The following is a 12074-nucleotide window of genomic DNA, read 5'->3' on the forward strand; positions in this document are numbered from 1 at the left end:
GCAAAAGTTATCATCATTTGCAAAAATAAAGAAAATCAAAGATGCTAGCAATAATGAGCTGTTAAGACTTTTAGTTTCTCCACAAAAGTCTATGTCTTGAGACAGGAATCCTAGCACCAAAAATTACAAATGTATTAGGTTGTGATTGAGATAAATTAGAAATCAATCATAGGCTTCCTATGCAATGGTTTGTTCTTTTAGTTTTAGAAAACTTAGGTCAAACATGAGTATATCCTTTACTTATGATATAATTGAATTAGCCCTATAAATGAAAGGACTCATTTCACAAATTGTTGAGTTTGTATTACTTAGTCTACACTGCCATAGAAAGCATACACTTGCACACACACTGAGACAAGACAGGAAAACATGTTTGATCGTATTAGGCTTTCAAAAACTATATCTAGACAAACTGAATACATGTATTAATATTAATTTGACTTAGGTGTTTTTGTGTTTTTTATCACTGTTATTTTAAAGGGTTTGTTTCTTAGAGGAGTTTTAGGTTCAGAGAACTATTGAGAAGTTGGTAGTGATTTCTCGTATGCTTTCTGCTCACCCCCCACACAACAGCCTCCTCTATTATTAACATCTCCCGTTGGTTGCAATGGGAGAATCTATAATGATACCTCATAACCACCCAAAGTTCATGTTTCCATTAGGGTCCACTTCAGAGCTGTGTAGTCTGTGTGTCTGAACAGATATGAAAGGATCTGTATCGACCATGATGGTGTCACACGAAGTGTTTCTACTACTCTAAAAATACTCTGTGCTTCACTTATTCATCTCTCCCTTCCTCCAACACCCAGCAATCACTGATTTTTTTATTCAGTTCATAGCTTTGCCTTTTCCACAATGTCTTATGGTTGGAATCAAGGCATATGCAACCTTTTCAGATTGGTTTCTTTCACTTAGTAATAATCATTTAAGGTCCCCTATATATTTCTTTGTAACAGTGAATAATACTCCATTGTCTGGACATACCTCAGTTTATTTATCCAGTCATGACTAGAGGACATTTTGGTTGCTTCTGAACTGTGACAATTATGAATAAAACTACCATAAACATCCATGTGCAGCCTTCTGTGTGGATATATATTTTTAATTCATTTGGGTAAATGCCAAAAGTACATTTGCTAGATTGAATGGTAAGAATATGTTTAGTTTTGTTAAAGAAAAAAAAAAGAACTGCCAACTTTTCACACAGTCTTTCAATGTGACTGTGCTATTTTGCATTCACACCAACACTGAGTGCAATTCCTGGTGCTTCCCATTCTCTCCAGCATTTTGTGCTGTCAAGGTCTCGATTTTGACTCTTCTGATAGGTGTGCACTGATATCTCATTGTTAAATTTAACAGTTTTTTAAAGTATGGTATATGCCACTTAGATTATCACATACTGAAAAGAAATCTTTGTTTTGTTTTGTTTTGTCTTACCTTGTTTTGGCAGAACTGGGGAATGAACACAATACCTTATGTTTTCCAGGTAAGCGTTGTATAACTTGAGCTTTTTTTTTTTTCAGTCTCATGCTTTTGTCTATGCCAGCCTCAAACCTTAACCTTCCTACCTCCATGTCCTGAGTAGCTGGATTTGCAGGCATGTACCACCATGTCCTGCTTATTTTTGAGATAGTCTTGTTAACTTTTTGGCCTGGGTTGACCTCGAACCTCAATCCTCCTATCTGTACCCCTGAGTACTGGAATTATAGGTGTGTACCACCATGCCCCACAGAAGAAATCCTTAAAGTTTTGTCCTGGGGAAAAAAGTTAACTAGATTGTATCCATTTTTAAATTAGTTTTTAAGTACTCTCAAATACATAATGGAATAACTTTTGAATGAATTTTCTAAAACTTCAATTGTAGGTCAAAATTTGAATAGACTTTTGTTTTGCTGCTGAAATAAATTCCCAGAGAAAACTTTAAAAGATTATTGTCTTTCTTCTTTATTTTGAGGCTGCAATGTAGTTAGGTGCAAAAATTCTGGACTACGTAAAGATACCCAGGTTCTTGTTACTGTTCCCTCACTGTGAATCCTCTATACACATTTCTCTTCTAGGAAGTTAAAGCATTGGTGAATTCTGACATTTTGGAGTGCCTTAAGGACTCCAAGGTATTTGAGGGGGGGGGGGGCGGGGAGGTGTCCAAGATGTTGTGAGGAAAGAGAACTTGAGAGTTCAGATACCTACTACTCTTTACCCAGAGACAGTTTTGATTTTATCTGTTTTACATAGTGGGCTCCTACCTTCTTGTCAAACTTTTATTCAAAGAAATAATTTTATGAAAAAACAAGATTTAAATTATATAATTATAGATGAATAGTATAGTGTCCCAAAAGAATGTTGTACTTTGTAAACTGCTAAGTTGCTTTTTTAAACTATAAATTATAGCTAAATTATCCAGATTCAAACCAGTTGTGAATCATTTAGGATTCTCAGTTGCAGACCACAGAATCCCTTTTAACTAGTTTATAAGAGAAATTATTTATTTCTAAAGTGGCTTGCATAGCTCACAAACTCTCTGGGAAGGGGAGAGAGTAAAGACTATAAAGCCAGGTACAACCCACAAATCCATATAGAACTGCTCTACAGAAAATCTACTGCCAGCAACACAAAGCCAAGCTCATACCCCTGGCATTAGGTATTGGCCACTAAGACATCCATCACTGTGCCTTAACACACACACACACACACACACACACACAGGTCCCTCCTGATATAGGCCCCAGAGGTTGCTGTCTTCTGAATCAGAGTATGTGCAAATACATCCTATAGATTACCTGGCTAAAAGGGAGGGATGGAAATCAAATATCTGACTTGCTTTCTTTGAGGAGGCAAGAATTACAAGGCAGAAAGTTCCCCCCAAATATAGGAAGCGTTTTCAAAAGTTACTTAGCAACAAAAGCAATTACTCACTTCTCTTTTTATTAAAAAAAATTTTAGGAGAATGATGGAGGAGATGAATGCAACTATGATATATTTTAAGAAATTTTGTAAATGTCACAATGTACCTCCAGTACAACAATAATTTTTATAAAAAGAAGCTAGAATAATACATCTTTATTCTGGAAGGTGGATCTTGGTCATATATCATACCATCCACCGTGTTTCATAGTCTACTTATAAGATGAAGTCTCTCTTTCTTTTCTTCCTTTTCTTTCTTTATTCTTTCTTTCTTTCTTTCTTTCTTTTTTTCTTTTTGAGACAGGGCATCCCTATGTTGTCTAAGGTGGTTTCACATACCTGAACTCACTCAATCTTCTTGCCTCATCCTCCTGAGTAACTGTGACTACACATGCCTATTACGTCACCTGATAAAACAATGATGGTTAGTTAATTCCAAGTGCCATTGTATCTTGACTTTAGTTTTTGAGTCATCCACACATGCCTATTACGTCACCTGATAAAACAATGATGGTTAGTTAATTCCAAGTGCCATTGTATCTTGACTTTAGTTTTTGAGTCATCCTCTTGTGCTTTTGGGATTCTAGCTCAGAAATTTGCCTTTTTCTCCATCCCATCTCTCATACTGCTTTAGCACAACACCACTCTATATGTCCTTGGATCCTGAAATTTTTATAAAAATTATAATTCAACACAGCATATACATTAGATGCTTCAAGCTACTTGTCTTGTCTGCTTTTTAAGCCTCTGGACTTACATATTCCCATGATACAGTATCTCCTATCCTTACAAAACTATGTGTGGATCATCAAACATACCATGCTTACTCTCGACTTCCTATCCTTACACATTCATGTTTTTCTGACTGATCATTCTCGCTTCTTCTTATATCTAATTAAATCTCACAAGTACATTAAGATTAAACTCACCTATATAAACTCACTGTGTCATTGCTCTTCACCACACCCTTTATTCCCACATTCCTATTATTTTGCTTATATTTGGTACTTTTCTAAGTTCTAAGATAAAACAACATATAAAATAGATCGTGTCCCTTTTTCATAGACTTTATATTCTAAAGAAATAGATGATTAACATTGAACAGATAAATGACCAATATGTCAGACGCTAAGTGCTTTAAAGCAAAATACAGACAGATAAAGGCACAAAAATCCTGAGAATAGGGTGCCATTTAGGGAAGGTAGTCAGGGAAACATTACTAAGAGTATTGCACTTGAGCAAAAGTCTGAAAAAAGAAACAAAGTCATGCAGATATCTCAGGTGAATGTATTTTGGCAGAGAAGTTGCATATGGAAAAGTCCTGAGGCAGAGCAAACATGTTCCACATACTGATCATTTAAGAGAACGCTCAAAACCCAGACTCAAGTACTGTGCTATCCTGCCGGGAGCTTAACGTTCTCCAAGTATACATAAGCTTCCATTTCCATTCCTACACACATGTCACCTGCTCACTCTACCGAACAGAATTTTCTTTAGGAGTTTCAAAATTCAGCTGGAGTTTGAATGAAGTCATAAAAAGAATATTTAGTAATAATAATATGGAATATCAAATGTACCAAGCACAGGAAAAAATTGGAAAGGGACTCAAATCTCTAAGGACTCACTCTCTCCCCATTCAGCTCTTCTCTCTACATCTGCTTTATTTCTTTCCTTCTTTTTTTCACTCTCTCCTTATGTTTCTCTGAAAGGAAATGACAACAAACAACCTAAGATTCCCATTTCATAGTACAGGAATCTAAATAGACTGAATTCTTCTACTCAATTCCAATACCAGATTTCTAAAGATAGACTCTATGGTATAAAAATACATCTAGTCTTTGCCCCCATTCCTAGCACAGAGCTTCAAAAACCCTTGGAATTTCCCTGATGATAAGATCGTCTTTGTTATATTAGGTAAAGTGGCTCATGGTAGGTCCTTATCTAGCTTCAGGATAGAAAATGGTCAGTAGAAAGACTCAGAACATAAATAGGGAGTTGGCATTTTCGGCCTGAACCTCAAGGGAGGAGATGGGAGCTAGAGATTGAGCATAGTCACATGGCCAAAGATTTCATGAATAATAGCTGCAGAATAAGATTCCAGTAATAACTTTGAACACTAAGGCACAGAAGAATTCTTGGTTGATACATCCTGACTTTTAAGGAAGAGGAAGGAAGCTCCAATCTAGAACCCACATATTGTCCAATTGTAATTTTTTTTAAAGACCTGAATTGTAAGTATAGCATTTCCCTGAGTTCTGTGCATTGTTTTTAGCAAATTGTTGAACTTGAGGGAGTCATAGGAAGTTCCAAATATGCAATCAGTCAGAAGTGTGGGTGGCTTGGGTATCCCACTTGCAACTCTTGTCTTGTGAAGGACTAAACCCTTAAGCCTGTGGAGTCTATATTAATTCCAGGGTAGCTAATGCCAGAACTGAATTGTAGTCCACCCAGTTAAGATGGAAACAGAGTAAATTCTGACTAGCCAAGCTTAGTCAATGCTGAAGAATCATGGGATAATTCTCACCTTGATCCAATCAACTGTCACATTTACAGACATGGTGGCACCTACAGCAACCATGTGAATTAAGAGGGGTGGGACAGTCCTATGAGAGAGAAGCTGGGCAGACATTTCCTGGTGCTCTCCTCCCAATGCTCAAAGTTTCAATGACTGACCAAGTATGGTATGCATTTCATTCTTAAATCTAGTCAGATCTGCAGATGGTTCTGCGGGTGCTATAAATTCATGTCATCATTCTATGTGGCTGGAAAATACATGTAATGCTGAACTTCTAAATGTTAAGACATTTCAAAATGACAAAACATTTTTCAGTGGCTTTAAACATATTAAAATTGAGAGTTTATAAATAGTAACTTGATCTTATAAACAACTGACTGTGGATTCTGTGTATCTAGAAAATTATTCAGTGTTTTTCCTCAAATATATATTTTCTTTGGCACCATAGATAAGTGCCCTCTTAAACACAGCCCTGAAAATAAACATAAGGTCTATTCTGGCATTACATGTGCAAAAGACAGGAGTAGTTTTGCATGTGGTACAGTTGTAAACTATAATGTGTGTACAAAGAACTCTGGCCTTGTGGAGCTAAAAGAATAAAGGTGAGCAATCTATTTTCACTAGCAAGGCACACAAGAAAAAAGAGCTCTTTCAGTCTGTTCTGTTACTTATGGCCTGCTAAAGTTTTCCTCAAAACCTAGGAAGATATACTGTATTTCACAGAGCACCAATATAGTTACTTAGTAAATTAGCTTAGTATTAGCTCTAAGCCCTTAGCCTTTATATGCCTGGGAATTCATCTGTCTCCTCTAGCACAGTATACAAGAGTTGAGAACACCTTCTGTTCTGCTTAGTCTTTAAGATCAACACAATGCCTAGAATCTAGCAAGAGCAAAGGAAATACCTGTTGTGTCAACATTGTTCTGCAAGTAGCCTAAACACTCTCAGCATTGGTTTGCTTGTGAGTAAAATGAAGGTAATTATAAACCTTACTTCACTGGGTTGTTATGAGGACTAAATGCCCCATAAATGCTGCTGTTGATAACTGAAGCCCAGTCAGCAATCATAATTCACTGATTAGAAGCCATCAGACCCAAAGCAAGTTATTTATAGGTAGAGAAATCACAGTAGAATATTTCACCAGAGGCCCAGGTCACTGTTCTCAAAATAAGCAGCAAATAAGGTCTCACTTCTCAAACAGCTATCCCCTTTCCTGTCTTCTCCATAGTCATTGCACCCTGGATATTATTAGTTCTTTTTAATACATATCAACTTGTGGACACATCGCATTTGCTACTTGCTATTCATTTGTTTTTAACAAGTCATTAACATAACTTATTAGCAGTCAAATAATGTAGCTTTTGTTTATTTTGTGGTGCACTGTACATGTTTAAGAACTTTATCACACTTTGTAATTCTGCAATAAAGAATCCTGGTGGTTTTCTACTTATTTTATCACACCACTTTTCTCCACAGTTCTTGGTATTTGACATTTACCTTTCTAATATACCAACTCAACTTATTCATTACCCATATGCTAAGATGTTAGTCAATAAAACAAACCTATTATTAGAGCAAAAATTATAGAATATATAGATTAAATTATACCATTAAGAAACAATTTTTTTCTAGAAGTAATTTTTTCTTTTTTAAATTAAATCTATTTTAACTGCATGTAAAACATAAAAACTGTACATATTAATGGGGTAGCATATGATATTTTAATACATGTATGCATAATATAAAAAAATTCTTATGCTTAAATAAATATCCATGACATCTCATTCATGTCATCATTTTTTTTGGCAGTACTGGGGTTTGAACTCAGGGTCTCACGCTTGCTAATCGGGCACTCTACCACTTGAACCCTGCATTAAGCCCTTATTATTTTGGGGCATTTTTTATATTTATGCCCAGGCCTGCCTGGACCACCATTCTCCTATTTACACTTCCCAGGCAGCTGAGATGACAGGTAGGCACCACCACACCCACTTTTTATTGGTTCACATGGGAGTCTTATGAAATTTTTGCCCTGGGTTGGCCTCAAACCATGATCTTCCTAATCTCCACCTCCCAGGTAGCTAAGATAACAGGTGTGAGCCACCACACCTAGCTCATACCATTATTTTTAAGGAAGTAATTTCAACTTACAATTTAAAACACACACTAATGCATATTTTGGTAAAAGCAAGTATATACAATGTCCTAGCAAGCAAATAAAATCTCTTTTTAACAAAGACTTCAGATGAACTCCTGAGATGTCAGCAGATGAATTCTGAAGAAAAGTCCTGCTAAGAAGGATGACAGATACAAACCAACAATTTATACTAAAAGAAAACCTGAATAAAAGAAATACCAAAACAAATTAAGTCATACTCATCTAAGACATATATATATATTAGATATTTTAATTAGTAAAGGTCATACCACTCCTTTGAAATTGTTTGGTCCAGGAGAGGGAAGTTCATCAACCAGAATCAATAAAATTTAAATAAGGGCTGTTAAATAAAGGTTTTTGACACTTGCCAACTACCAAATTAAGTTGGTGTAAAACTGAAGTTATTTGAACTATTAATTCCATAATTAGAAATTATATTGGTTTGAAGCCGTTTTTAGAAGCTTATTAATTCAAAGTGATTTTCAAAACTTTCCATTAAAAATGCTATTCCAAATTGCCCTGAGTGTATTAAAATGTGAACTAAATTTTCTGCTACCAGGAAGGCACTAAAAGTTTTGTTGAAAACATATTTATAATGTCTTTGCCTTTTCACATACACAAAGGTGAGTTTGTTACCTAAATCTCACATTCCACCCTTAATTGAGATTATAATCCTAAATCTTTGCTCCAAACAAGCTCTTTAAAAAACAATAAACAAGAGTCTACTTATTTGTGACATAGAGTAAAATGTCACAATTTACTGTTGGCGATCATGACTCTGGCATCTCGCTAGTGGTATGCTAAGCATGTCGCTTCTTGAGTTATTGCCAGCTAGCATTCATTTTGTGATATATGAATATCACCAGAGGAACTCAGAACCCTTCAGCCACTTAGGTATCATGTTAATGTTCCCAAGTGGTTTTATTAAAGGCGCCAGCATTGCTCCCCAGTAAGAGTTGTCATGCAAGTTTTATTTTGATATTTTACTTCACTGATTTTCATCATAGTTTCCTACCTAAGTTCCAGACACCATGACTGCATTCATAAACTTGTATATAATATGCATGTGAAATCATATTTCCTTCTTGGACGCATTAGCAAAATTCCATCTGTCTGTTCCTTTTTAAACTGTTAAGTTTTCCACATTGAACACAGAATTGGGTTACAATTACCTACTATGGCTGTTCATCAAAATAATATTTTAACTTGTATATAATATTGTTCCATTTTATCCCTTGTCTGAGGAGTTTAAAACACTTCACACACCCAGATATTTCTACAATAAACCTACAATCATATAATAGCATTTTAATGTTGAAAGGAACTTTTAGGGTTGTTTTTTGTCTAAGCCCCTCAGTTTTTCAGAGAAAAAAACAGTTCAAAAAGATTAGGGAAACAGGGAGGCAAACGGAGTGAGAGTGTGTGCACGTCCAGGCAGACTGCTGGAGTGTAAAACCAGTTCTAACACATCCTCACCGTGGGACTTTGGCAAGTTGTCTTTTGCCTCTATTTCCACATTTGTAAAGGAGCTAATACATCCATTCCCATGTAAAGAAGTTCTTCCCCCTTCCTGTGATTTCAATCACGAGGGAACTGCCTTAATATTCTTGACTAGTGACTTTGAAAGAGGAGGTGGGGTCATGTAGCATGTCACCTTTATCTCTCTTTCTCCTAGGAGCAGCTGCTTGCAGAATGTTTTCCCTCCGCTTTTTTCTGCGCCAGTTGAGTTGTTCTTCATTTGGAAAATCCCACAGTGGACCAGAAAGGCCTGAGCCTGCATGCAGACACCAATCAAGTTGTAGGGTTTAATATCCAAAAGCCCATAATGGCCACATTTTCTAATATTAGCTTCATTCATTAGTGAACATTAGTTCTCTGAACAATTTTGTTTTCTCGCTCATTTAGTTTAAGACTCTGATAAAGACAGTTATGGAATCAGTCTGAGTGTGCAACAATGATGAACAGTTTGTTTTTTAATGTGGTATATAAGCTGGGGGCCGGTGGCTCACACCTGTAACCCTAGCTACTTGGAAGAGTGAGATTGGAAGGACCATGGTTCAAGTTCAGCCTGGGTAAATAAGTTCATGAGACCCCATCTCAACGGAGAAAAGAAGGGTATGGTGGTAGGTACCTTTGTCCTAGCTCCAGTGGGAAGCATAAAACAGGGGGATAGCAGACCAGGCTGGCCTGGGCAAAAAGCAGAATTCTATCTCCAAAAAAAACAGAGCAAAAACAAAAAAGGATGGAACATGGATCAAGCAGTAGAGTGTAAGTATGAAGCCCTGAGTTCAAATTCTAGTACTATCCAATAAAATGTGGTGTATTGATACACAATGGAATACTATTCAATCTTTAAAAAGAAGGAAACATTCCATTATTTGTGGCAATGTGTGAACCTAGAGGAGGTTATGTTAACTTGAAATAAGCCAGGCACAGAAAGACAAATACTGCATGTTCTCACTTACATATAGACTCTAAAGCAATCAAACTCATAGAACCAAAGAGTACAGTAGGAATTATCAGAGGCCCGGGGGTGGAGTGAATGGGGAAAGATTAAGAGTAGCAAGTTGTAGTTGGACAGGAAAAATAAATGATAAGCATTTAATGTGATGGGTATGTTAATTATCTTGATTCAATCATTCTGCAAGGGTCATAACATTATTGTGTACCCTATAAATAAATGTAGCTGTAATTTTTCAATAAAAAAATAAAAGACCTCTAGGAAGGAAAACCAGCTGTGAAGTCCAGCAGCTCACAGTGCCCAGGACACAGTAAGCAGTCAATAAACAATATCAGTTACCATCATTGTTTTGTCTTGCTCTAAAGACCTATCGATCTGGTACCAAAATTAATCTTACAAATATTAATTACAGATCCCTAAGTACATCACAAAGATTTTCTATGTGGACAAGAAAAAAGGAACTTTGATTATTTAATACCTTACGATCATCTGTTTCAAGTGGTCAAAGACACTGAACCCGAGACAAAAGGAAGAATGGACAGAGCACCAAGAAAGAACCAGAGGACTGAAGTAATGGAAAATGAAACTGTATGAGAACTGTTAAATAAAACAAAAAGGAAATAAGGACTAAAAATGATATTTTTTTGTGGGCTTGAGGTTTGAACTCAGGGCGTCAGGCTTGCAAGGCAGGAGCTCTACTGCTTGAGCCACACCTCCAGTCCATCTTGCTCTGGTTATTTTGGAGATGAAGTCTATCAAACTATTTACGCAGGCTAACCTCCAAGCACAATCCTCCTGATCTCTGCTTCCCAGGTAGCTAGGATTACAGACATGAGCCACCAGTAATCCAGGTAATGATTATTTTTTGATTGACAAGGTCACTGATGGTTGTTTGAGGTCATTTCAGCAGAGTAGGGAGGAGTAAATACAAGTGAAGACGAGGAAATAGTCACTTAGGTGGACTCCTTTAGAAATTAAGGATGAGAAAGGGACAAGAATGATTTGTATGATTTGTAAAATGTAAGCCCCATTCATATTCTGTAATTATGAATTAGAGACACTGAACAGTGGCTTCCTAATACTTCCTTTCAAATAAAAATATAAAAATAATATATAAAACCAAAAATAAAGATCATCTGTTTCTACCTTCTGCTCTCCAGATCCACTTACCAATCACTGCCCGGATGCACAAAAAAAACATGTACTGTAAATGTATGAGCCACCAGCACCAGGGTTCTAGGAGGTTATGTGAAGGTTAATTTTGTATGTCAAGTTGACTGGGCTAAGGGATGTCTAGATAGTTGGCAAAGCATTACTTCTGGGTGTGTGTGTGATGATGTTTCTAGAAAAGATTAACATTTGAATCTACTGCGAAAGAATATTTGTTTTCCCCAGTGTGCTTGGGCATCTTCCAATTCCCTGAGGGCTAAGATAGAACAAAAGGCAGAGGAAAGGATAATTCATTTTCTCTGCTTGAACTGGGATATCTATTTTTTCCTGCCCTTCGACATCAGAGCACCTGCTTTGATTGCCTTCAGAATTGAACTGGGACTTATTGCCAACAATCCTGGTTCTTAATCCTTTGAATTTGAACTAGAACTATACCACAGGTTTCAATGGTCCTCAAGGTTTCAGAAAGAAGGTCATGAAACTTCTCAACCCCCATAACTGCATGATCCAATTCCCACAATAAATCTGTTTCTATATAAATATGTATATCCTATTTGTTCTGTTTCTCTGTAGAACCCTAATACAGATAAAGAGGATAATATCACAATATTAGAGATAATATCACAAATAAAAATAAAAGAGACACCCTATGATGGCATTGCATTTTCTTAACAATGCATTTTTTTCAAGTAATAGATTTCCAATTTAAGTACATAATGAATATTTCCACTAAGTATGTAATGAATATTAATCTCTATATCCCTGGCAACATTGAGATTCTGATTATTATAAGTTTAAAATTATGAAATAAAATTACTAGAAGATGATTATAACTCATCTCTCCCTAACCAAAGTAACTTAATCAAATT

At 36.2% G+C, this 12074-nt stretch overlaps 1 long non-coding RNA gene across 2 annotated transcripts in view; it reads left to right on the forward strand.

The window, feature by feature from the left end:
- The window catches only part of LOC141416454 (uncharacterized), a 34207-nt gene extending 22507 nt beyond the window's left edge, over positions 1-11700 (forward strand). The window contains exons 2-4 of one of the 2 annotated variants that reach the window (XR_012441178.1): positions 1451-1486; positions 9250-9842; positions 10448-11700. This is a non-coding gene — a long non-coding RNA (uncharacterized lncRNA). Of the gene's footprint in view, positions 1-1450; positions 1487-9249 lie in introns of both variants that reach the window. The other variant, XR_012441177.1, reaches the window with a different exon arrangement.
- Positions 11701-12074: the final 374 nt, after the last annotated feature.

Source organism: Castor canadensis, chromosome 14 (genome assembly GCF_047511655.1).
Source record: "Castor canadensis chromosome 14, mCasCan1.hap1v2, whole genome shotgun sequence".
In the NCBI taxonomy this organism is placed as follows: Eukaryota; Metazoa; Chordata; class Mammalia; order Rodentia; family Castoridae; genus Castor; species Castor canadensis.